Source organism: Bufo gargarizans, chromosome 6 (genome assembly GCF_014858855.1).
Source record: "Bufo gargarizans isolate SCDJY-AF-19 chromosome 6, ASM1485885v1, whole genome shotgun sequence".
Classification (NCBI taxonomy): domain Eukaryota; kingdom Metazoa; phylum Chordata; class Amphibia; order Anura; family Bufonidae; genus Bufo; species Bufo gargarizans.
The window spans coordinates 123247754-123275261 of NC_058085.1; the positions used below are offsets into that span (position 1 = coordinate 123247754).

A 27508-nucleotide genomic window follows, 5' to 3' on the forward strand; every position below is an offset into this window, starting at 1 on the left:
GGGGTGGGGGGTGGTACCGGGGGCCGTGGCAGGGTCGCCAGGGGTTGTGGGGGGGTCGGTGTCAGTGGAAACGCAGGCGGGGGGAGAGGAGGAGGTGCAGAGGTTGGATGATAGGGCGCGCGGTGAGGTGTACGTCTGCTTTGAGGGGCCGTTGGGGGCTCATTTGAAGCAGGAGGTGAGGGAGAAGATTTGGAAGGGGGAGTATGTGGAGATATTCTCGCTGCTTCCGTTGGAACGGTTTAACCTGGATAGGGGTAAGAAGGACGAGGGGAAGAAGGAGGATGAGGATAAGCGGCGGCATCGATTGATCCCGCGTACTTTTGCTAATTGGTTGCAGGCGTTTGCCATATTGGCGAGTGTCATTGGGGAGCGGTCGCCGGATTGTTGTTCGGCGCTGTTTTGCTACCAGGACGCAATTGGGGAGGCGTATAGGGTTTATGGGGGTATGGGTTGGCTCCGGTATGATGAGCAGTTCCGGCAGCGGAAGGCGGTTAGGCCCGATATCCGATGGGATCATAAGGACATTGGGTTGTGGTTGAGGGTGACGGCGCCTCCCAGGGCTGGGCAGTCCTTTCGGGGGGAGTCCGGGGGGTCATCCCCGGGTGCCTTGGCAGCGGCGTCGGCAAAGGGGTTGTGTTTCCTATTTAACAAAGGAAATTGCAGATTTGGGGCCAAGTGCAAGTTTAAGCACGAGTGCACGGGGTGTGGAGGGGCCCATGGCGCTAACCGTTGCTTCAAAGGAGGCAGGAATAGGGGGGGGGGGGGATAGTGCTGGAAAAGGGACGGACGCCGGTGCGGTTGGAAGAGATGCAGGGGTTTCTAGATAGGTACCCGGATCGGGTTGCGGCTGTTTTGTTGGGGGATGGTTTTAGTTTTGGTTTTCAGATTCCGTCGGTTGTTACGGCAGGGCCTATGGTTCATAAGAATCTTAGGTCTGCGCTTGTTCATGCGGATGTGGTGACGGAGAAGTTGTGGAGTTGGGGCGGATGGCGGGTCCATTCAAGGAACCGCCGATCCCGGGGTTGAGGGTGTCTCCGCTGGGAGTGGTGCCGAAGAAGGAGCCGAATAAGTTTTGGCTCATTCATCACTTGTCTTACCCGAAAGGGTCGTCGGTCAATGATGGTATAGCTCCTGAACTTTGTTCGGTGGTCTATACGTCCTTTGATGCGGCTGGGGCGGGGGGCGTTGATGGCTAAGGTTAATGTGGAGGCGGCTTTTCGTTTGCTGCCGGTGCACGTGGAGAGCATGGGTTTGTTGGGCTATTTTTGGGATGGGGAGTATTTTGTAGATAGGTGCTTGCCGATGGGGTGCTCTCTCTCATGTGCATATTTTGAGACTTTTAGCTCGTTTTTGGAATGGGTGGTGGTGGACGTTTCCGGTTGTTCATCCGTTATCCATTACTTGGATGATTTTTTGTGTTTGGGGGCGGCGAATTCACGGGTGTGTTCTTTGTTGCTGCACACGGTGCAGTCAGTTTTTGCGCGTTTTGGGGTACCGTTGGCGCGGGAGAAGACGGTTGGTCCGGTGACGGAATTGTGTTTTTTGGGGATTGTTATAGATACGGAGAGGATGGAGTGCAGACTTCCCCAGGATAAGTTGGTGGATTTGCGTGGAGATTGACAGGGCCATAGGGGGGGAGAAGATTAGGTTGCGGGCGTTGCAGTCATTGTTGGGAAAACTGAACTTTGCTTGTCAAATTATGCCAATGGGTAGGATTTTTTGTAGACGGTTGGCCGCGGCTACGGCGGGGGTGTCAGCGCCGCATCATTTTATCAGGTTGCGTAAGGAGTTGAAAGGGGATTTGAGGGTGTGGGCAGAGTTTTTAGGTCAGTACAATGGTAGGTCGTTGGTGATGGAGGAATTGTGTGATAGTGTGGAGTTGGAGTTATATACTGACGCGTCGGGGGGGGGGTGGGTTTTGGGGCTTATTGCCAGGGGCAATGGTGCGCGGGCGTGTGGCCGGAGTTGTGGGTCAGTCGGGGGTGGGTGAGGAATGTGGCTTTGTTAGAGCTTTTTCCCATTGTGATGGCGGTGGTGTTGTGGGGGGAGATATTGGGGAACAGGAAGGTGCACTTTCATTGCGACAATTTGGGGGTGGTTCAGGCTATCAACGGTTTGTCCGCATCTTCTCCGCCGGTGGTGCGGCTGTTGCAGTTTTTTGTGTTGCGCTGCTTGTCGATTAATGTGTGGGTGGTGGCGGAGCATGTGGCTGGTGTGTCTAATTCAGTGGCGGATTCTCTTTCTCGTTCGCAGTGGGAGCGGTTCCGGCTTCTAGCGCCAGAAGCGGAGGCGGAGGGTCTGGAGTGTCCGTCGTGGCTGTGGGGGATCTTGGAGGAGAAGTGATGGGGATGTTGAGGGATTCGTTGAGTCCGGGTACGTGGAGGGAATATGGTAAGGCGTGGGCGATCTGGGAGTCTTGGAACGGGGCTTGGGGGGGCTGGGGGCGGGGATGGGGATGTGAGGTTGTTGATGTTGTTGGGGCAGCTGAAGGGCGAGGGGTGGTCGGTGTCAAAGGTGAACCATTTTATTGCAGGGGTCGCGTTCAGTTTTCGGCTGCGGGGGCTGCGGGATTTGACTAAGGAATTTTTGGTCCGGCAGGTTTTGAAGGGTTGGCGGAGGGGCGCGGGCAGGGCGCCGGATTGTCGGAGGCCGGTGTCTTTTGAGTTGTTGGGGCGAATGGGTGACCAGTTGAGTGGGATTTGCAGTTCCGGGTGGGAGTTGGGGCTGTTTAGGGCTGCGTTTGCGTTGGCGTTTTTTGGCGCCTTTCGCTTGGGGGAGTTGGTGTGTGACAGTGTCCGTCGAGCGGGGGGGGCTGAGGAGTGAGGATATCGAGTTGATGGGGGATAGGTTGTCTGTCCGGATTCGCAGGTCGAAAACGGATCAGGAGGGCAGGGGGCGCCGTTTCATGTTGTTTTCGGTGCCGGGGTGTAGTATGTGCCCGGTGCGGTCTTATGGGGCGGGCCTAGAGAGGGATGGGGTTCCTTTCCTCAGGCATGAGGATGGTTCCTTTTTGTCTAGGTTTCAATTTCTGGCGGTCTTTAGGAAATGTTTGAGGGTGTTGGGGGTGCCGGTCAAGGATTATTCTGGTCATTCGTTCCGGATTGGTGCGGCGACTGAGGCCGCCAGGCTGGGCGCCAGTGAAGAAGTGATTAGGAGGATTGGGCGATGGGAGTCGGTGCGTTTTAAATCGTATGTGCGGCCTGCTTTGTTGTAACGGTACTGGGGGTGGTGGTTGGGTGTTAATTTTGTTCTTTTGTGTTCACAGGTCGGACGGCGGCGGCGTTGGTGTGGATTTTGGGGCACTCTTATGTGTTTTGGGGTGCGATCAGAGCGGATGTGCGGCCGAGTGGGCGACAGTTGGGTTTCAGTCCGGAGTTGGCTACGGTCAGGTGGTTAGGTGTGAGAGGTATGTTGTGGGGCGGGGTGATGAGGGAGGTGCATCATTTTGTGCGGTTGGACCGGCCCCCGGATGTGTTGGTTTTGCACGTGGGGGGGAATGACTTGGGCAAGCTGGCTTTTAGGGAATTGGTTCGCGATGTTAAGTTTGACTTGCTTAGGATTTGGGCTTTGTTTCTGGGGGTGATCACAGTCTGGTCTGACATTGTTCCGCGGAAGGCTTGGAGGGGTGCGAGGTCGGTGGAGAGTCTTAATAAGGCGCGGATCAAGGTGAATAGGGCGGTGGGCCGGTTCATGGCGCGGAATGGCGGGGTGGTGGTGCGGCATGAGGTGCTGGAGAAAGGGGAGGGTGCATTTTGGAGGGCTGATGGCGTGCACCTGAATGCGGTGGGGACGGATTTGTGGTCTCTGGGGCTCCAGAGTGGTGTGGAAATAGCGTTACGTATGTGGGGGGACGCGCAGGGTTGAGGTGGTCAAGCTGCGCGTTGTTGGAGGTGGGGGAGGTCCTTGAAGTGGAGGAATATGGTGGTACCTGAGGATGGGAGGGCCCCGCGGGAGGGGCTGGACTCTCATTGAGGAGCTGGTAGGAACTAATTACGCGTCCATCAGTTGCTGCCTCCGAGCTGGGTTCAACGGCTGGGGGTAAGATGGTGACGTAGGTGTTCCAGTGTTATTAAGTTATTGGGGCTTCTAGGACCTCCCTCGTCATTGGTTAACTTATTTAATTTGTATGTATTTCAATAAACGGCTGCTGCGATTAAATCCAAGCAGTGGTGTGGTGTGTTTATTTCTTTGGGATTTGGGGGGAGGGGCTCGGTGTAAGGTGTTAGGTAATTGGGGAGGACCGAGCAAATAGCCAATGCCCTCTTCATGACTTAAAGGCAGTCTTGACCCTGTCTGAGTTTCCTACGGTGCTAAAATAATTAGTTCTTACCAATCACCGCTCTGCTCTATCGGCAAATGAAGGACGAACATCTGCCGGGACAGTTCGCGAACTCTATTGCGCTAACGCGATCAAATGTTTGCGAACCGCAAGTTCGAGGCAGGTCCCATCCATTTTAATGGCAGGCAAACCTGAAAAACCTTCAGCTCATATTTGCAGCCAAGAAATAATTACTAGAAGTGCACAAATAGTCCCACAACATGGACAGTGACATACCAGATGTACTATTAGAATTTATGATCTCCATTCATTATTATTTTTTCAATGCGAAATATCAGCAATATAATTTTCGCGCATGCGCACACCAGTTATAATAATCTTTTCCAATACAGTTTGTCACTGTGTGTAGCAGAGGGAATGCAGCAAAACCGCAAACAAATGCTGCTGTACCCAAATGCACTATATAGAAAGTATATTATTGGTATATAACACCCCGCTTCTATTTTGGGGGTGACTGGTATATCACACCAGTTATAATTAATTATTTTTTCTAATTGCCTTTGTCACTCTGTGTAGCTGCAGTATCGCTGCGTAACCGCACACAACTGCTGCACAATACAAATCCACTATAATATGCTTTCTATGTTAGAAAGTACCGTATTTTTCGCTTTATAAGACACACTTTTTTTTCCCCCAAAAAAGAGGGGGGGAAATGACAGTGTGTCTTATAAAACGATGGTTGACTTTTTTTTTTTTACAGGGCTGACACTGATATATCGCCGGCCGCTATGCTGCACAGTGTGGCCGTCGATACATCAGTTACAGTGTGGGGAGGGAGGAGGGGCTGGAGGCAAGTCACAGCGGGGCCCGGTGCAGTCACTGTATTACACCGGGCCCCGCGCACAGAAGTCTCTTTGTATGTAAAATCTTTCATTATTCCTGAATCCATCGCTCTCCTATTGATAAACTAGCCTAATCGCCTGCATCAGTACTCACTATGAATGTAGTGTGCCGGAAGCAGGAGCAGGATGAAGTCATGTGCCGGAGGGACCGCACGCTACATTCATAGTGAGTACTGATGCAGGCGATTAGGCTAGTTTATCAAAAGGAGAGCGATTGATTCTATTTTACATACAAAGAATAAAGTACTGTAATGCTGTGAAACATAGGGCCATGAGGGGGACCAGCATAAGATGTCACCCACACATATAGCATCTTATGCTGGCCCCCCTCATGGCCCTATGTGTCACAGCACACATCCCCCATAACAGTGCATCATCCATAGATCCCCCCCAATAACAGTGCATCATCCACAGATTCCCCCCCCCCCCCCATAACAGTGTCATCCACCGATTCCCCCATAACAGTGCGTCATCCACAGAGCCCCATAACAGTGTCATCCCCAGACCATTAGTTCAAAATCCACCAAAAGCACACCTTTTGGTTCAAATTTTTTTTCTCTTATTTTCCTCCTAAAAAACCTAGGTGCGTCTTATAATCAGGTGCGTCTTATAAAGCGAAAAATACAGTATATTATAATTCAAGGGAAATGTCGCACTAAGATGAGAAGGGGATCCAAGAAGAGGTGCACCCACTAACAGACAGCACCCAGTCTGATGGAGATAAATAAATAAAAGAGTAGAAGTGGGGCACTCACTAAAAGTATAGGGATCTTGAATTTATTAAGGCAACAGCATGATAAAAGTACAATAAACGTAATAAAATATCATATCAATATTGCAATGAAATATCAAAATTACAATAAAAGGAGAGCAAATAAAATATGGTACTATCGATGATAGGCAATAAAATATAACAATAATAAAATGCAATAAAAAAGGATTAAATACAATACTATTTAGATATATCAATTGATATGGATCCCGATAAATATGATTAAAAGTAGTAAGTTCATATGTCAGCCATAGGGACATTCACTGGTTAAATCCTGAGGAATAATTCCATGTATGGTGATCCGCTCCAACAACCAGTCTTTAAATGATTCTCTCAAGCAAGAAAAGTCAGAGTCCCAAGCGTATGCAGCTAAAGAAATTTTACTGGATATCAGTTTAGCTGCTGATACGCACAGCGGCGTCCCGCTGTAATAATGCGATCGCTTATGAGTGGGATATACAAGTGCTTACCCGAGGCTTCTGGATAACGATTCCTCGACACGGTGCGTTGGTATACGGCTCCGGTCTCAAGGATAGATGTCCTGTTTCAAAATTGGCGCCAGTTGAAATGTTTGTTGCACGTGGTATGAGTTACCTGCGTAGTACAACACCGATGATTCCGGTAATGACTCTGGCCCACAGGTGATAACTTCCAGGCTTCTCTGACTTGTAGACCCACTTGTCCTGGTGGGGGGATACCAGACGCGTTTCGGGGATTTACAAAGCAGACCCCTTCCTCAGTGGTTGACAACCCCCTGTTCGTGTTCCGTCTTTATAGAGCATGAGAGACAGAGAAGAGCTGGTTCGGAATCCGAATTTTAAGGATTAGGATCAATTGGAACTGACTGTCACTTTATATTCAGCTTATCGTCAGCAATTGCAAATTAACTTTGTTTCCTGGGCGGGGCGTGTCCTCCTCTTCCTCTGACAATCCTTCACCATGGATGGTCGGGTGTTTTATTTCTACCACCAAGTGCAGAAGTCAGGCTCCAGGAGGAAGTAAAGGCCCTGTGATGTCACGACCATGTGATCACGTGTGGGAGGAGTCCCACACGTGATCACATGGTCGTGACATCATCACAGGGCCTTTACTTCCTCCTGGAGCCTGACTTCTGCACTTGGTGGTAGAAATAAAACACCCGACCATCCCCCCCCCCCCCCACCAGGACAAGTGGGTCTACAAGTCCGAGAAGCCTGGAAGTTATCACCTGTGGGCCAGAGTCATTACCGGAATCATCGGTGTTGTACTACGCAGGTAACTCATACCGCGTGCAACAAACATTTCAACTGGCGCCAATTTTGAAACAGGACATCTATCCTTGAGACCGGAGCCGTATACCAACGCACCGTGTCGAGGAATCGTTATCCAGAAGCCTCGGGTAAGCACTTGTATACCCCACTCATAAGCGATCGCATTATTACAGCGGGACGCCGCTGTGCGTATCAGCAGCTAAACTGATATCCAGTAAAATTTCTTTAGCTGCATACGCTTGGGACTCTGACTTTTCTTGCTTGAGAGAATCATTTAAAGACTGGTTGTTGGAGCGGATCACCATACATGGAATTATTCCTCAGGATTTAACCAGAGAATGTCCCTATGGCTGACATATGAACTTACTACTTTTAATCATATTTATCGGGATCCATATCAATTGATATATCTAAATAGTATTGTATTTAATCCTTTTTTATTGCATTTTATTATTGTTATATTTTATTGCCTATCATCGATAGTACCATATTTTATTTGCTCTCCTTTTATTGTAATTTTGATATTTCATTGCAATATTGATATATGATATTTTATTACGTTTATTGTACTTTTATCATGCTGTTGCCTTAATAAATTCAAGATCCCTATACTTTTAGTGAGTGCCCCACTTCTACTCTTTTATACAGTATATTATAAGTATATTGCACCCCTCTGTACTGCACACCTATCAATAGTACACATATGCCAGTTCTTAAAAGGACTTTTGTGGACCTATTTGATAGCGTTTTTGTCCCGAACACAACAACCTTTCCCTACCCTGACAAAAGACTGAATGTAAAATGGCGGCCAGATCGGGTCTATTTATAAGGTAGGGGGTATGTCCATGTGCTGAAACTTTTCAATTGGCTGTCCTGTACCACCTGATGGATGTGTCATGGGTCAAAGTTCTTCACAATGTAAAAGAATATGGCGGAAGCGAATATTGCCATATGTTCGGCGAAACGCGAATGAGCAAAGTTTGCTGCAAACCGACCGCCGGGCGAACCGCAAGGCCTTCAATATCTGCAAATATGGATGAACCTGAAATATCCCATGGAGACCTGTTGGGGTATATTTTCTCGATTAAAAAGACAACATTTTCTAGCTATTTGCACCATTCAGTCCTGGATGGGCTCTCCTTCACCCAGGACAAAGATTCAGTTGACTAGCTGACCCTGAATTAAATACTCGGCTACTTTAACACTAGCGTTCGATCGGATCTGTTCAGAACAGATCCGCTCATATTAATGCAGACGGTGGCTCCGTTCAGAACGGATCCATCTGCATTATAACTTAGAAAAATGTTCTAAGTGTGAAAGCAGCCTGAGCGGATCCGTTCAGACTTTACATTGAAAGTCAATGGGGGACGGATCCGCTTGAAGATTGAGCCATATGGTGTCATCTTCAAGCAGATCCGTCCCCATTGACTTCCATTAAAAGTCGGAACGGATCCGCTCGCCTCTGCACAGCCAGGCGGACACCCGAACTCTGCTTGCAGCGTTCAGGTGTCCGCTCACTGAGCGGAGCGGAGGCTGAGCGCTGGCAGACGGATGCATTCTCAGTGGATCCGCCTCCACTGAGAATGCATTAGGGCCAGACGGCTGCGTTCAGGGCCGCTTGTGAGCCCCTTCAAACGGAGTTCATGAGCGGACACATGAACGCAGGTGTGAAGGGAGCCTAACCCAGAGAGAGTGGCGTGTACTCTCCACCCTTGGTATTCACTGCCAGGGGCACATGCCCCACCAGCTCCCATAGCTACATTCTGTAAATTTTAGCAGTATTCCTAGGGTTATATTGATATTTTAGTTGTAGCATGTTTAGAGATAACATACCCTATATCACAATCCTATATGTCTACTGAGTAACACAGCACCACCTAGTGGACATCTGCAGGATTGTCATCAAAATAGATGAAATGTGTGTGATCCATACATTTTAGTGTCCTGACCCTAGTGTCCAGATTGGCTATTTCAATATTTAACACCAAACAATACAGTTAAAGTGGTTTTGCAGATGTAAAATATTGATGACCTATCCTCAGGATTGGTCATCAATATAAGATCAGTGGGGTCCTAATCTTAGTACCTCCACCATTCAGCTGTTTGAAGAGGCCAGGGAGTGTTGCAGCTTATTCTTAGGCCAGTGATGTCACATTCACCAATCGCATGGCTTATGTGCAGCTCAATCCCATTCATGTGAAAGGGCCTGGGGTGCACTACCAAGCATAGTCACTTTACAGTGTATGGCAGTGTGCTAGGGAATACTCACAGGAGTGCCATAGCCTCTTCAAATTGTTGATCGGTGAGGGTGCCAGAAGAGAGACCCCACGCTAATCAGATATTTATGGTCTAGCCTGAGGAAAGCTCATAAATATTGTACTACTGGAAAAACCCCTTAGTGACCACCCATACGCCTTTTTACGGCGGTCACTAAGGGGCCTTTTTTTACGTCGGCCCAGTCTCACAGGAGTGCCAATCCGGGCTATTTAACACTTTACATGCCGCGGGCAATGGCGCCAGCAGCATGTAAAGTGCTGACAGAGGGACCGGACTCCATCTCTCTCCCATCGTCACCCAGCAAATGCAATTGCGGAGTGCCGATGTGTATGAAGTCTGGCAGGGCTCTGATGTAGGCCCCAGACAGAGCCTTCAGTAATTTCCAGCAGCCTGCTGGTCAATGTTAGAATAGCATTGCCATTAAAATGAAATGCACTATAGAGATAATGCATTGCATTTAAAAAGCAATTAAAATACTGTCTGTTATAGTACCCTTGTGGGACCTAGTGCCAAAAAAAAAAAACACACACACATTTATTAAATAAAATAAATTCCATTAAAAAAAAGACGCTTTTTTTCCCCCCCATTGAAAATACTCTTTTCAATGAAAAAAAATTACAAAAAAAAATCTCCTCCATATGTTTGGTATCCGTAATGACCAGGACCACATAAATATCACTGAAAAAATCTAATAACAAGTGTTCAAAAAGCGCCATTTACTCCAAAATGATACCAATGAAAAATACAAGTCGTAGTCCTGCAAAAATCCAGCCCTCACACAACTCCTTAGAAAGAAAAATAAAAAGTTATGGGTCTTGGAAGGCGGTAATGCAAAAACATTTTTCCCCTCACCCATGACGGCACCCAGTGCGACTCAGGACAGGAAACCTGAGAAGATAAAAAGGAACACACCTCCTCCCAACACCAGTTCAGGTTTCCTGTCCTCTGGATGGGAGTTCCTGAGAAGCATCGCAGCGATCGCTGCATAAACATACCTCAAGGAAGAGCGCTGGGGGGGGTCTGTGGCATGGCCGTGGGAAGACCTATCCCTGGGGAGCTGTAGTTCTGTGGCCGTGCCGGAAGCCGCTCCCCGTCCTGGGGGAGCCGCTGTGGTCGTGTTCAGGCGGCTCCCCACGCCGACATGCCCTAATTAAAGATGGCTCCCGCGCGTCTAAGCGCTTATGCACATGCGCGGGGCCGTCCTTCGGGGCGCTAGCTGACGACGTTGGGGGGGCGGAGCTCTCTCCCAACGCACAGGACCCGGAAGTGAGGGCCGAGGCGCGTCTTTTAAACTTATAAATGCGGCAGCAGGTGCAGGCAGCCAGCGGGGCACAGGTTTTGTGCTGAAGTAGGATCCAGCTGGAGCATGTCGGACCCTACTGATGGACGCGCTGAACCCCTGGACCCCTTGAGGCCTGCAAGTCCGGTATTGGCCTAAGGACGGGGAGAGGAAGATTCACTGGGTGAGAACATTCCTTTTTTTTTTTTACTAATAAGGTGTTTCTATCTTAGATTCCCAAGCCTCCTAAAAAGTCATCTTCCAAGTCCAAGCACAAGGAGTGTTGCGACTGTAAGACGGCCCTATCTGCATCTTATCAGAAGTCCCTGTGCACGGCTTGTATAGACAAGCTGGTAGTGGAACAGTCCCAGACCCTTACAAGATCTATGAAGTCCCTAATCAAACTGTCCTTCAGGGCGTTCAGTAAAGGCCGTGCCAGATCCCCGGATAAAGCCACGGAATATGATAGCATGGAAATGGTCTCATCCGATAGTGAAGCCAGAGAATCCGGACAGTTAGACTCCAGTAATTCAGACTCCTCGGACGAGGAATACTCAGGGAAGTCCTTTTTTTCACCTGAGGATACGCAGCCGTTACTAAAAGCGGTCCGGGCAACTATGCAACTGGAGGACATTAAGCAGACCAGATCGGTTGCGGATCAGGCCTTTCAGGCTCTAGGCCCTAAAAAACATAGAGTTTTTTCGGTACATGAGAGCATGCAGGCGATTATTAAGAAGGAGTGGAAGAATCCTGATAGAAAGTTCTTCATACCCTCCTCGGTTAAAAGGAAGTACCCCTACGAAGAAAAAGTGTCCTCAAGTTGGGATAGGGCCCCTACGGTGGACGCACCAGTCGCCAAGATTGCAAAAAAGTCTGCCCTCCCCTTCGATGATTTAGGCTGTCTCTCGGACCCATTGGATAAAAAAGCGGATATATATCTTAAACGGGCTTGGGAGACGTCGGCCGCCTGTCTCAGGCCGGCAGTCGCAGCCACTTGGGTTTCCCGGTCGCTGAGACTATGGATCGACCAGCTAGAAACGCACCTTAAAGAAAAAAGGCCTAGAGAAGAGCTTCTAGCCTCTCTCCCCTCCTTCTCAAAGGCAGCTGATTTTTTGACGGACGCCTCCACTGATGTGATGCGCTTCTCCGCCAGAGCCTCTGCTATGACAAATGCGGCTAGAAGGGCTATCTGGCTTAGATCCTGGAAGGGTGACCAGGGATCCAAGGCCAGACTCTGTGCCCTTCCGTGTGAAGGTGACAGGTTATTTGGGTCATCTTTAGATGACATATTGGAGAAGGCCTCTGACAAAAAAAAGGGGATTTCCCGTCCCTCAGAAGCCCCCCTTTTTTGTAGGCCCCAGCAGAGTTTTAGGAGACAGAGGGGCAAGCCCTATGATAGGAAGGAAAGGGATCGGTTCCAGAGGAAATCTAGCGGCTTCCTTTTTAAAACCCAGGATAATAAAAAAGATAAGCAGCAATGACACCAGTCCCCAGGTTGGGGGAAGACTCCCCTCCTTCCTCCCGGCCTGGTCAAAGATCACCCAGAACATATGGGTTTTGGGAGGGATAGCAGAGGGATTCAGGCTGGAATTTCTCTCCTATCCCCAAAATTTTTTCACCCGCACTCCAACGCCGAAAGATCCCTTAAAATCTAGAGGTAGAGGTTCAGTTGTTATTGGACAAAGGAGTCGTTTGTCAAGTTCCAAAAGAAGAGGAGGGCAGGGGATATTACTCCCCACTCTTTCTGGTAAGAAAGCCCAATGGGACTTTTCGAATGATTTTAAATCTGAAACGATTAAACAAGTTCCTGAAATACAAAAGATTCCGGATGGAGACGATAAAGACAACTATAGACCTACTATACAAGGATTGCTGGATGGCAAGTATAGACTTAGAGGATGCTTATTACCACATCCCTATTCATCCCTCCTCCCAAAGGTATTTGAGAACGGCGGTCCAGGTGAGGGGCCAGTTTCTGCATCTCCAGTACAGGGCCCTCCCGTTTGGGGTCTCACAAGCCCCAAGAATTTTTACAAAAGTGGTGGCGGAGATGGTGGCATTCCTCCGATTGTCCAGGGTAGTGTTAGTACCCTATCTGGACGACTTTTTGTTCATAGCCCAGACAAAGATACAGTTACAGACGGATCTTGTCCTGGCATGTTCTCTATTGAAGGATCTGGGATGGAAGGTCAACCAAGAAAAATCTTGCCTAACCCCCTCTCAAAATTGCATATTTCTAGGGATGCAGCTAGACTCCACGGCTCAGAAAACATTCCTTCCTCAAAAGAAGGTAGTTGCAATAAAAGAACATGTTTGGATCCTGTTCCGTTCCTTCCGATGCTCCATCAGGAAGGCGATGACAGTATTGGGGCACCTGACGGCCACGATTCCCGCCGTACCGTTTGCTCAGATTCACACAAGATCGTTACAGTGGGATATCTTAAAGACATGGAATGGTCTCCCACAGACGCTAGAGGAAAAATTTCATCTCTCCTCCAGAGCAAGGTATTCCCTCCTATGGTGGACATCCGAGAAGAATCTTTCGGCAGGAATGCCCTGGTCCTTCATAGAACCCATACGGATAACAACAGACGCCAGTCCGTGGGGTTGGGGGGCCCATTCAGATGGGAATTACTGGCAGGGAAGATGGGATTTAAGAACCAGAGCCTGCACGTCAAATTACAAGGAGCTCAAGGCAGTAGAAAGGGTTCTAAGAGTGGCAGTCCCAGATGTCTTAAACCAAAAACTGGTCTTTTACTCGGACAATTCGACGACGGTGGCCTACATAAATCATCAAGGCGGAACAAGGGTACCGTCCCTAATCTTCCTCTGCCAGGAAATTTTCCAAATAGCAGAAGACAGGAACCTGCTCCTATCAGCAGTACATCTGAAGGGAAAAGAGAACACGGTGGCCGACTTCTTGAGCCGAGTGGAACTCAACCAGGCAGAGTGGAGTCTGAACGGAGAAGTTTTTTCCCAGATTGTCTTAAAGTATGGGGCCCCAACTATAGACCTCTTTGCTACCCGGAAGAACAGGAAGACGGAGAGGTTTTTCTCTTTAAATCACACAGTGAATCCTACAGGGGTGGACAGTCTGGCTACGCCTTCCCACCTATGTCTCTAATTCCACAGGTACTGAAGAAGGTGAGGAGGGAAGGAGCCTCTATAATCCTGGTAGCCCCAAAATGGCCCAAAAGAATCTGGTACTCCACCCTGTTAAATCTAGCCAGAGGCCCCCCCTGGATGATCCCTCCCAGGGAGGACCTCCTTTCCCAGGGACCAGTATGCCATCCCAATCCGGAAACTCTCCAGTTGGCAGTGTGGAGTCTGACAGGGACATCTGGTTGAGGAGAGGGCTTTCTAACAGAGTTGTTTCCACCCTTCTAGGCGGCAGGAAAGCTACAACAGCCAGGAAGTATAACAGGGTTTGGAATATCTTTGCTTCCTTTCTAGGGTCTAGCCCCGATCCATTTAGCCCTCCAGAAATACCTAAGGTCTTGGACTTTTTGCAGGCAGGTTTAGACAAGGGACTCAAAGCCTCCACCCTAAAAGTACAGGTGTCGGCTTTGAGCTATTTTTTCGACTACCAGTTAGCAGTCCACCCTTGGGTCAAACGTTTTCTTTCTGCCGCAGTCAGGATCCATCCGTCTGTAAGACCCCTTTCCCCCCCCATGGGACCTGAACAGGGTCTTGACAGCCCTAACCGATAGACCATTTGAGCCCTTGTTAGAGATCCCAATTGACGTCCTGACCATTAAAATGGCCTTTCTCCTGGCAATTACCTCTGCTAGGAGGATCTCTGAGATCCAGGCCTTCTCAGCACATCCTCCTTATACTGTCATACAGGACAATCAGGTAGTGATCAGGCCCCTGCCCTCCTTCCTTCCCAAGGTAGTCTCGGATTTTCACAGGAGCCAGGACATAGTGCTACCTTCTTTCTTCCCTAACCCTTCCAATAGTAGGGAAAAAAGCTTCCACTGCTTGGAAGTTAAAAGATGCCTGTTAGTATACCTTGATGCTACGGCTTCATGGAGGAAAGACGAGAACCTTCTTGTCCAGTTTTTAGGGGGGAATAGGGGTAAAAAAGCATCCTGCGGGGTTATTGCCAGGTGGGTGAAGAAGGCCATAACGAAGGCTTACATCTCCTTGGGTCTTTCCCCTCCTTCCGGGTTTGGGGCTCATTCCACTCGCTCAGTGTCTACCTCTTGGGCGGAAAGGGCTAATGTGTCTTTAGCCCAGATTTGTAGGGCAGCTACTTGGAGTTCCCCTCATACCTTTCTCAAACATTATAGATTACAGCTCCATTCTGACGCCTCGTTTGGGGAGAAGGTCCTTCAAGCTGTGGCCCCCCCCCCCCTAGACGCTACTTATAGTCTATCTCGCACTGGGTGCCGTCATGGGTGAGGGGAAAACAACATTGCTTACCGGTAATCGTTTTTCTCGATACCCATGACGGCACCCGATAGTTCCCTCCCCATATATAGATGTATATACAGATATATTTATATAAACTTGTATATAGGATATCAGTCAGGTCTATATGAAGTAATATAGATTAAGAAAAAAAATAAAAAAAATTTTAATGTAAAAAAAAAAAAGGGGGATCTTTAATCCCTTATCACTTCTCTCCGGAGAACAATTTATTTCTTCCACTGGTGTTGGGAGGAGGTGTGTTCCTTTTTATCTTCTCAGGTTTCCTGTCCTGATGGGAGGTCCTGAGTCGCACTGGGTGCCGTCATGGGTATCGAGAAAAACGATTACCGGTAAGCAATGTTGTTTTTTCTTTAAAAAAAAAAGGGGGTTTTATTGCAAAAAAAGTTGTAAAACGTAAAGAAAAACTATATGTATTTGGTATCACTGTAATCGTACTGACCCAGAGAATAAAGATATTATGTTATTTATACTGAAAAATGAACGCCGTAAAATTTATTACATAAAAACACTGTGGTATTGCTGTTTTTCCCATCTCCCTCCCAGAAAGAGTTAATAAAAGTTAATCAGAAAGTTATGTGTATGTCACATCTGTGACAGGTCCTAGAAGGTCTGAAAGATTATCTACCCATTAATGATCTGACAGCCTCTTCACTTTGTCTGTGTGTTGCTGGTATGTCCAAACCTCCTGTTCAGGTGTGGATCATGTGACCTTTACCTCGCCCTATTTAGTCTGACTTTTCCCATCACTCCTTGCTTGGGATAGCTTAATTTGGTCTTGTAAGAACTGGAGTGTGGTTCGTGTTTAAGTACTGTTCATCCTTCATCCTTTTAAGTTAAGTGTTCCGCTTGTTGTGTTTGGTATTTCCCCCCCCGGTTGTTTACTAGGCCTCAGTGAGACGCTAGTTCCTTCATCAGGAAAGGAACAGGTGGTCTCTGCCCTGTCATTATCTTTAGGGCATCTGAGGGTCACCAGGGTTTTTTAGGTTCCCGTGTATGGGTATCTCTACCATCAAGAGGTGCCCATACTGATAGGAGTTAGGGCCAGGAGCAGGGTTTTATAGGTGGTGACCCTTTTCCTTCCCTAGCGGTGAGGCCTAGTGTCTTTCCCTTCCCTTCTTTATTGTCTCCCCTACTACATCCGTGACAGTGTGCCCCAAAATGGCGCCATTAAAAACTACAACTTGTCCCGCAAAAAACAAGCCCTCATAAAGCTATATAGACTGAAAAATGCTTCATTCATGGGTACAAAGGACTCCTGTATGCTTGATTAGTGGGGTCCCAGAGGTCAGGCCCCCACTGATCAGTTACTTATCCCCTACCCTGTGGGGGACCCATCAATCAGTGGCCTTCATTGATTAATGCACAAACCCCTGAGGAGCCGATGCAGAGGATGTGGATGGTAGTGTGTCACCGCCAGTTCTGTGAGAAGATCTGGCAGACGTTCTTCTCTACCTCTTGTATGATGTACTTTGTTTTGGTTTCACTTTCTCATCTCCTTTCCTTCTGCCAGGTGTCACTTATTTTGACTAATCGTCTTCCTTTATAATCCCTCCCATACTGCCTCACGTTGCGGTTTATACTACTTCCTGGATGAGGTGTTCACTGCTGGAGGCTGCTTCTGCTGTTTGTTCAGATAAGTCTTTTACTTTATTGTATTTCATTGCTGGCTTGATTCTAGGTGACCCTGACTCCGTCCGTATTAAGTGCAGGGAGCTGGTGGTCATGTCCCCTCACTGCTATAGGGTTTTAAGGTGTTACACAGGATTAGGTATGCGGGCATGCAATCATCTACCATACAGACCCTTGCATGTGCATAGCAGTCAGGGAGAGCTCTTAGGGTTTTATAGGGCTCACCTATAAGTCCTTAGTTTGGGATCAAGCCAGTTACTTGTTTATTTATATGTTCCAGCTAACTTCCTCCGTGACATAGTGGCCCTATTGAGGTGTTGTGTTACAGTGTACTCCCTCAGGCCATTGCTCCCTGGGGATCGGTGCAGTGGAAAGGTGATTCGAAGAATCGGGCCAGAAGTGAAAGTATAACAGTCTTTCTTTACTTAGTGCAAAACATAACTTGTGGCACATCCAGAAAACTGAAGGACAAAGTGCAATATCTGACACCAGAAGAGGAGGTATGGGGGCTGGTTGGATGGCAGTTTAATAGTACTTGCAGGCACTTGTGGATATAGGTGTGCACTGTGTGTTTCAGGCCTTATAGGTGTCAGTCCCTCCCCTGCATCAGTGTCTGTAAGGCTCCATTCAGACGTCCGTAGTGCATTGCAGATCCCCAAATTGCAGATCCGTAATACTCCCGGCCGGCACCCCCATAGAAATGCCTATTCTTGTCCGCAATTGCAGACAAAAATAGGACATGTGATAGTTGAAATATATAGTGGCTCACCCACTAGGACATGCTCTATTTTCTTGCGGAGCTGCGGACCTGAAGATCGGGGCCGCGCTCTAGAAATGCGGTTGCAGAGAGCACATAGGTACTCAGTCCCATTCAAGCCACGAGGATAGGTCATCAATAATAAAATCTCAGAAAACCCCTTTAAGGGTGAACACTTGTGTGTATCAAGTTTTTGGCCGGTTAAAGTGTACCTACTTTTATGGTACAGCTGTAGGGGGTGTTCGTACAGCAGTATATGGGCGTGAGGATTCTAAAGCACGAATAGGCACTTAAACTTCAGGTGCCTATTTCTCATGAAAAAGTAAAAAAATTAAATAAATATAAAAGTGCATTACCAATATTATTTTTGACCATTTCCTATAAGTTCTAATAAACTGTACTTGAAAGTTTAGGTACACTTTAATATTGTGGTCCTGCATAATTTTACAGTGTACCCACTTACATGAGGTCTGTGTAAATGTGGTTAGTGAGAGCTATGGGTTAACAGCTTCTGCTTGCACTACATAATGTGCTATCAGGAGATGTGTGTGGGATTGAGTTGACATTAGGTGCTTCCTGCCATGCAGATACTTTGGTTAGATGGTTAGAAGATTGTACGCGGAGAAAGTTTTCAGGCAGAGTCTTCTGCTTATCTACCACCCACATATCCAGAATTAGAATTTACTACTGCACATCTTTTTATAGCGATAAGTAATATAATAGATAAGCTTATAATAAAGCTTAACATTGCTGCTCGGGTTATATTGTATGATATATACTATATATCATAGATAATGTGCATCCTTTTGCAAATTACATATGAACCCCTCTACTGTAGTATATAAGAGGTCACCCTGGTCTGGTGTCATCCTGAGACAAACACTTTTACGTTTCTAGAAGCTACTAAGAAGTTATTACAAATCACCATGGAATAAATGGACCACGGACCACGGACCACAAGGTCATCCATATGCAAAGAGGTATCCCCCAAAGAATGAGAACCATCTCGCTAGCACCACCTTGTGTAATGGCTCCTTATGACTCAAAATCTGGCTTTTTTTAACTGAATATTGGGATTTGACAAGTGAATATTGCCAAGCCAAATCCGTAGACAGTAGTTTCAGGGTGCTTGCCCCTTGTCAGTATGGAGTAGGATGCTGGCTGGTAGTGTTGAGCAAATTGAAGCCAAACAAATTGATTTTGATCTGAATTTCACCCGGCATTGGTCTCTTCAATCAAAATGGCCACGACGGCCTCTCTGAGAAAATGGATAAGGTTAGTGTATATATGCAGTGTGTGTATGTGTATATGTATGTGTGTGTATATACAGTACAGACCAAAAGTTTAGACACACCTTCTCATTCAAAGAGTTTTCTTTATTTTCATGACTATGGAAATTGTAGATTCACACTGAAGGCATCAAAACTATGAATTAACACATGTGGAATTATATACATAACAAAAAAGTGTGAAACAACTGAAAATATGTCATATTCTAGGTTCTTAAAAGTAGCCACCTTTTGCTTTGATTAGTGCTTTGCACACTCTTGGCATTCTCTTGATGAGCTTCAAGAGGTAGTCACCTGAAATGGTCTTCCAACAGTCTTGAAGGAGTTCCCAGAGATGCTTAGCACTTGTTGGCCCTTTTGCCTTCACTCTGCGGTCCAGCTCACCCCAAACCATCTCGATTGGGTTCAGGTCCGGAGACTGTGGAGGCCAGGTCATCTGGCGCAGCACCCCATCACTCTCCTTCATGGTCAAATAGCCCTTATACAGCCTGGAGGTGTTTGGGGTCATTGTCCTGTTGAAAAATAAATGATGGTCTAACTAAAAGCAAACCGGATGGAATAGCATGCCGCTGCAAGATGCTGTGGTAGCCATGGTGGTTCAGTATGCCTTCAATTTTGAATAAATCCCCAACAGTGTCACCAGCAAAGCACCCCCACACCATCACACCTCCTCCTCCATGCTTCACGGTGGGAACCAGGCATTTAGAGTCCATCCGTTCACCTTTTTTGAGTCGCACAATGACAAGGTGATTGGAACCAAAGATCTCAAATTTGGACTCATCAGACCAAACCACAGATTTCCACTGGTCTAATGCCCATTCCTTGTGTTCTTTAGCCCAAACAAGTGTCTTCTGCTTGTTGCCTGTCCTTAGCAGTGGTTTCCTAGCAAATATTCTACCATGAAGGCCTGATTCACACAGTCTCCTCTTAACAGTTGTTCTAGAGATGTGTCTGCTGCTAGAACTCTGTGTGGCATTGACCTGGTCTCTAATCTGAGCTGCTGTTAACCTGCGATTTCTGAGGCTGGTGACTCGGATGAACTTATCCTCCGCAGCAGAGGTGACTCTTGGTCTTCCTTTCCTGGGGCGGTCCGCATGTGATCCAGTTTCTTTGTAGCACTTGATGGTTTTTGTGACTGCACTTTCCCAATTTTTCGGACTGACTGACCTTCATTTCTTAAAGTAATGATGGCGACTCTTTTTTCTTTACTTAGCTGCTTTTTTCTTGCCATAATACAAATTCTAACAGTCTAATCAGTAGGACTATCAGCTGTGTATCCACCTGACTTCTCCACAACGCAACTGATTGTCCCAACCCCATTTATAAGGCAAGAAATCCCACTTATTAAACCTGACAGGGCACACCTGTGAAGTGAAAACCATTTCAGGTGACTACCTCTTGAAGCTCATCAAGAGAATGCCAAGAGTGTGCAAAGTAGTAATTAAGCAAAAGGTGGCTACTTTGAAGAACCTAGAATATGACATATTTTCAGTTGTTTCACACTTTTTTATGATGTATATAATTCCACATGTGTTAATTCATAGTTTTGATGCCTTCAGTGTGAATCTACAATTTTCATAGTGTGACAGGGTGTCACAATGTTTTGCAGAGAAAGTGCTGGATGGTGTGTACATTGCACCAAGCTTCCAGCACTTCATGTGTTAAAAGGCTCCAGGAAGGTTTGGTTTTCCTTGTATCCAGAAGCTTTCTGGGAAAAAGAAAACCACTTTAGGGTCCTGGAGCCGGTCAGGGAAGAGTTGGGTGGGTTCCCTGACCACCCGGAGCCAGTCCGGGTTTTACCTCCCTGGGGGGACTGCTCACACAGATGTACTAATTAAGTCAGCAGCCCTGACCGAGGAGCTCTCTCTCTGGCAGTCTGTTTGAGAAGCTGCAAGCCCAGGAGCTCAGAGAGCGGTTGGCTTCTCCACCTAACTACTGAACTGTAAGTTGCTCTGTTTTCCCCTTGAAAATGCTCTTTGTGTTTTGTGTTATGAGTTTAGCTAGGGCTGCCGAGTGAGATAGGCAGGAGCCAGACGGCTATTGTTGTTTTGGTTTTGTTTGTTAATTTGAGCAACTTGCAAAATAAACTAGCAACAGTGTGACGCACAAGCTACAAAGGTGTCAGTGTACCTGTTTCGGCCCAAAACAACCCCGCAGGAAGGCGTAACAGTTCACAATAGTCATGAAAATAAAGAAAACTCTTTGAATGAGAAGGTGTGTCCAAACTTTTGGTCTGTACTGTGTGTGTGTGTGTGTGTGTGTGTGTGTGTGTATATATATATATATATATATATATATACACACATATATACACACACACCTTTTTTTTCTTCTACCGATTAACCCCTAAAAGCCCACAAATGTAACATCAGATGCAGCGATCAGTGTTCCCCGTCACTGCACCTGCTACATACAAATGAATGCTCTTTGTAACAAAGTAATTAGTGAAATTTGGTGAAGCATAACTTCACTTATCACTACTGGCTGGTTTGCGATAGCTGTAAGTAGGATTGGGCTGGGTTTGTCCACCAGTAGATGTTTAGGGCTGTCCATGATTTTACTTAAGTTTGCAATGTACATGTGCCAATACATGTCCATGACAAACAAGGGACGTCAGAGGCAATCAGAAAGGGAATTAAGGGAGAGCTATATGGTCAGGTTTCGGCATGCAGTTTTGGAAGCCAGAATCAGGATTGGAAGAGGAGAGAAACTGTAAAGGATAGATATGAGTCCACACCTGGTTTTGACTTCCAAAACTGCATACAGAAAACTGACCTTGTGGTCGTACTCTTAGGGGGTGGCATAAAACACCAGGGAAAGAAGGTGGGGATTATTTCATCCTCAACACCTCTCTCTGGCTGCCCTATAGTTACTGCTAGTGATGAGCGGCATAGGCAATATTCAAATTCGCAATCTTTTGCACATTTTGGCCGAATATTCGCCATAAATTTGCTAATTTGAGAATTTGTCATCTCCAGTCATTATTTACTTGATAGCGAAAATCAGCAATGTAATATATTCGCAATAAACATTTGCGATTAGAATATTCATGGCTAGGCAACTTTCCTATTGCTAGGGGTGTTGCTAAGTGCCGATATTCGCGATAAATTAGCAATTAGAATATTTGCGATTTACACTGTTTGCGAATACGAATATATAGCACTATATTCTAAATATTCGCGATTAAGATTCGCGATTCGAATATTCGCGCTCAACACTAGTTACTACTCACACTGTAAGTTTCCTTCCTCCAGCCCAGGCCACCCAATGCAAATGCAGCCAATTGTATTGGAAAGGAACATGGCAGGGGAGTGCTAGATGCCTGTCCAGAATTGTTGTTGTTAGCTTCTTAGTTGTCAAACCAATCATTGTTCCAGCAACTCCTCCTCTAAGCTGGAGCTAGAGAAAGACACAGAGTCGCATCTGGAGGTGGAAGGTTCGGCACCTGCAGCTGGAGTTGATCCCTGGACAATTGACAAAGATCTGACAGAGAGATGCCATTTTACTGGCCCACAAGGAGGAGGCATGGGGATGGACAGTGGGGAGAAGGGGAGTTGGTGGCTCAGGCAATGTGGATGGTTTTAGTCCTCGTGGTGGCCCCATGTGCTAGTGCTCTCCTGGGCCACAGAAGTAGTTAATGGAGCTGTGCACCCTTTGTTCTCCTTTTAGGAAAACCCTGGGCTTGGGGCTCCTGCCTGGTGGTGGCTGGGTTGCCCTTAATAGTGGACGGTTGGCAGGTTGCAATCCAGAAGGTTAGGTGCAGGGGCTAGCAAATGGTGGGGGCAGTGCCCAGGCCCACTTAGTTAGCACAAATAAAGTCTCTCTTTACTGAATAATGAGCGTTACACTTAAAATATAAGCAGTAGGCATAGTTTTCAAGTAATTCACAAGGCAGTAATTCTCCAGAAGGCTTTGTATTAGAGGAAGCAGGGCCGGCGCCACCAATAAGGCGACTTAGGCAGTCGCCTAGGGCGCCATTTAGCAGGGGGCGCCCGTTGCGATAATAAATTAAAAAAAAAAGTTGGTTATATGAGTTCGGGCGGCGCCCCTCATGCGGCGCCGCCTGAGCGGCTGAGGCTGAGCGATTGTCGCTCTAAAGAATCCTGCCTGCTTTGTCTGCTCTGTGCTGTTGTTAATGTAGAGTGGCCGAGCTCTCTGACAAAGGGTGGGTGGGGGTGGAATAATGAGAGTGAAAAAGGGGGGGATAATGAGAGTGACAAGGGGGGGGGAAATAATGAGTGACAAGGGAGGAGGGGGAATAATGAGTGACAAGGGAGGGGGGGGAATAATGAGTGACAAGGGAGGGGGGGGAATAATGAGTGACAAGGGAGGGGGGGAATAATGAGTGACAAGGGAGGGGGGGAATAATGAGAGTGACAAGGGAGGGGGGGAATAATGAGAGTGACAAGGGAGGGAATAATGAGTGACAAGGGAGGGGGGAATGAGAGTGACAAGGGAGTCCCCAGAGCCAGACCAAGAGCCAGAGACCAGATCATCTTATTGTCCTGGTGGTAAGTAGACAATGCAATGTGTTTATTATGTAATTGTTTAGTTATTAATACTACATTGGAAATTTTTAGGGTCCATTCACACATCCGTGTGTGTTTTGCGGATCCACAAAACACGGACAGCGGCAATGTGCGTTCCGCATTTTGTGGACCGCACATTGCCGGTACTAAGAATATGCCTATTCTTGTCCGCTATTGCAGACAAGAATAGGACATGTTCTATTTTTTTCAGGATCGGAATTGCGGATTGGGGCCGCACGTTGTGTATGGGTCCGCAATTCCGTTCCGCAAAAAGAGACAGCTACAAGAAGCTGGATTAACCCTAAGGGAAACATAGCAGTTATTTTAATTTAAAAGCTGAGAAAGGGGTGGAACATGATATGGGCAGATCATCTGATAAGGCGGGGGGGGGGGGGGGGGCGGCAATTTTTATCTTGCCTAGGGCGGCAAAAATCCTTGCACCGGCCCTGAGAGGAAGGCCTTCTAAGGTTATGTTCACATGTGAATTGGGGGCTCTGTCATGAAATTTGTTAAAACAGATCTCATTATAGTTAAATTGGGTCTGTTCAGCTCAGTTTTCTTAATTTATGTGCCGAATCAAGCACTTTCGTTATTTTCAATGCTCTCCTATAATGGAGCAGAATGACATAAACAGCAAACACTGTTGTGGAAGAAGCCTAAAAGCAATTAACTCAGACCATGAGCAGTAAAATCCAAAACCATAAGCGTGTTACCTTTTCTGTGTACTCCATGCACAGCCTTTATGGTCCTCAACCATTTGTATAAACTCAGTTCTTCTTTCTTTCCTCAGAGGTTGTTCTTTATTAAAGTTGTTTTTCTCATTGCTGCTTTCATTTTCAGGGATAGTATGTCCCTGGAGAAGAGTTCTTTCAGGGTCCATTTGACATAGCATACCATAGCAGAATACTTCTACTTGGCTTGCTAGAAATTCTCCACATTACCCTAGCCAGGGGAAGTGAGACAAGCCCATTACCCGGCATCTGGTTTAAACACTAACCCTTTTAAAATAGTTAACCTGAATATAATGGCATTAACCCTTTAGTTGCGATGGGTCACTGCAGAACAAAAAATTATTCCCACCAAGTAAGAAAGGGGCTTACTTAACATGGAATGGATGTGATGTCTAGCTGTGAGGAAGCTCTGATATGTATGTAAAGACACCCAAATGCTGCTATATTTGAACACCATGGGTGTTGAGCATATGATGAACACTCAAGCAGACTGTAAAGGAGAGGAAAGGCCCTGAGTTTTAGTTTCTGGGCCTTCAGATGTGGGCAAATCCATGTTTTGAATAGAGAACAACTCTGGCAGAAATGAATGCTGGGCAGTGCTTATTGTACCTGGCATAGGTGGGCCCTTGTAAAAGAGAGGTCCTGGCTCAGGCTCTATTTGTATACCACTTTGGATCTTCTACTCCAGCGACAAGTCATGCTGTACTACATGGTGAATTACCTATCTGAGACTGTCACGACCCCTGGTCATGGTCGTGACTCCTTGGGTGCCGCATGCTGTTGCCCGCGGTTTGGGAGTTCGTCAACCGCAGCTGGGGCACTTAGTTGTTTGCCTCAGGTGCGGTTGCCGCGGACAACAAGTGTGCGTGCGGTTGCCCTTGGCAACGTGTTTTATGTGCACTCCCTTTGTCGTTTTGTGGTGCACGAGGTTATGTGTTGTATGCACGTAGACACCTCCCTTCACCTGTGGTTGTCCGCGGCAACGTCTGTTGTATGCATGTGGTGGCAGGGTTTCGGCCTGCGGGCTGTTCCCCAGAACATGGTGGCCACGCATGCCGTTGCTGGCGGTAACAGGTGAGTGGGTTGGTGTGGGTTATGTATTATGTGCACTTCCCCTTATATGTGTGTTTTCCCTTCTGTGTGCTGGAAGGGTTAACTTCCTTCCCAGTGTGTGTGATGTCACTGGGTGTGGTTGATCGTTGGGTGGGGCCTCTTGGCCTATAAAGCCTCAGTCCCTGGCTGGGCTCAGTAGGTTGCTCTCAGCCATGCTGGCTGGAGCAGCCTCCTGTCTCCTCCATCTGCCTGGTGAGGACCATCCTTCTGGTCATAAAACCTCTGTCGGGAATTTATATGTTTCACGGTGTTATTTAGGTGTGTGTGGGGTTTTATGTTAGTGCACATGGGATCCAGGGTTTGTTGTCTGTGGCAGGTGAGTGATGTGTTGGTCCCATTTGCCTGCCACTGCCATAGCTGTTTTTGTATCCCCCTGTGTTGCTTGGCCGTGGAGACTCCTGCTCCTCCGTGTCTAGGAGGAGCAGGTTGTCTTACTCTGTCCCCTAGTTCAGGGCCGACTTGAGGGCTTGTAGGGACTTTTAGGTTCCGGCGTATGAGCCCTCCTACCACCAAGGTCGGCTCATGCAGACAGGAGACAGGGTCAGCGTTAGGGACGCTATAGGAGGTGACCTGCTCCCTAACTCTGTGGTCCCGGCCAAGTGGTAACCCTACCTTCTCCTGGCACCGCACGGCTGGGGGTTTTCCCCACCGCCAGCCGTGACAGAGACTGACAGGTTCTAAAAAGTGCTTGCTTGACAAAAAGCTATCAAGCTCGATAATGTTAAGGTGGACCCCGTCACCTCTAAGGAAAAATCTAGCCCTCAATCTGTTGGTGACTCACTGCCACACCCTCACTTTTTCTAACATGATGGGAGATCCTTGTATTAAGGAGCCTCTTAGCCCTCTCAATAATGCCCCATTCCACTTAGCTCTGGACACAATTTCAGACCATGCAAGGATAAACTCTAATATAAAAGGGATCTTATTTAAGTTAGCCCAAATGATAAAAATAAACTCTGCCAAATGCACAGAACATAAATTATTCCCACCTGAATGGAGATAGAACATAACTTGGCCTGCAGCCAATCTTCTGACGACACTGGTTTCCAACAGGATCTTCAGCCACTGCTCTTATTTTGGCCCGGTATATGAATGCATGGAACAGGAAGAAAACAGTTGGAGTGGGGACTGTTGAAAAAGGAAATATACGACTTTAATTCATGGAGAACCCCTTTTAAGAAAATGAAAATACTTAAATATTACTTTATTAGAAATGTATTCCCAAATACCTTTTATTAGTTATAATGGCTCGTTTTTCTCTAGGGTGAATAATATGGCCACCGTTTTATTACATACAAAACCTGTCCTAATCACACAGGAGGACAAGTTACTTCACAACACTGAGCTAAAGAGATGCTTCATCCTCCTCTCTGCTTTGCTTGTCAGGGATTATGATCCTGAGTACAGATGATACAGCTTAATGTCTGTAGGGATGGAATTCGTGAGGAAACGTGAAGTACAGAGAGGAGGTGGGAATGTGACTGTTTCCTGCTTGATGTGATTAGGACAGGTTTTGTGTGTAAGAATAGGACGGCGGACATTTTATTTCCCCAAAGAAAATGAGTAATTATAACTAATGAAAGATATTTGGAAATATATTTATAATACAGTAATATTTAGGTATTTTAATTTTCTTAACCACCTCCCGACCGCTGTACGCACCGATGCGTCCGGGAGGTGGTTGATTAGTTCCTCCTGGACGCATCGGCGCGTCCTCTCGCGAGACGCGAGATTACGTCACAGCCGGCCCGCGCATGCGCATCGCGGGCCGGCATTTCGCAGAAGAGTATTTCGTCAGCAGCCTGCCGGCCACGATCATTGGCTGGCAGGCTGCTGATTTTTAAGGCTGGTTTCACACGGGCGTTGCGGAAAAATGTGCGGGTGCGTTGCGGAAACACCCGCGATTTTTCCGCGCGAGTGCAAAACATTGTCATGCGTTTTGCACTCGCGTGAGAAAAATCGCGCATGTTTGGTACCCAAACCCGAACTTCTTCACAGCAGTTCGGGCTTGGGATTGATGTTCTGAAGATTCTATTATTTTCCCTTATAACATGGTTATAAGGGAAAATAATAGCATTCTGAATACAGAATGCTTAGTATAATAGTGCTGGAAGGGTTAAAAAAAAATAAAAACGTTAACTCACCTTATCCCCAAGATCGTGTAGTTCCCGGTCGGTCTCTTCTCTAGCTGTGGGCTTGGGCTGAATGACCTTTGGTGATGTCAGATCACATGCTCCAATCACATGGTCCATCACCATGGTGATGGA

The 27508-nt window shown here is 47.1% G+C and overlaps 1 long non-coding RNA gene across 1 annotated transcript in view; it reads right to left on the minus strand.

Moving 5' to 3' along the window:
• Positions 1 to 26328, minus strand: part of LOC122941449 — a 97470-nt gene extending 71142 nt beyond the window's left edge. The window contains exon 1 of the long non-coding RNA XR_006390451.1: positions 26231 to 26328. This is a non-coding gene — a long non-coding RNA (uncharacterized LOC122941449). The remainder of the gene's footprint in view (positions 1 to 26230) is intronic.
• Between the last annotated feature and the right edge of the window lie 1180 nt (positions 26329 to 27508).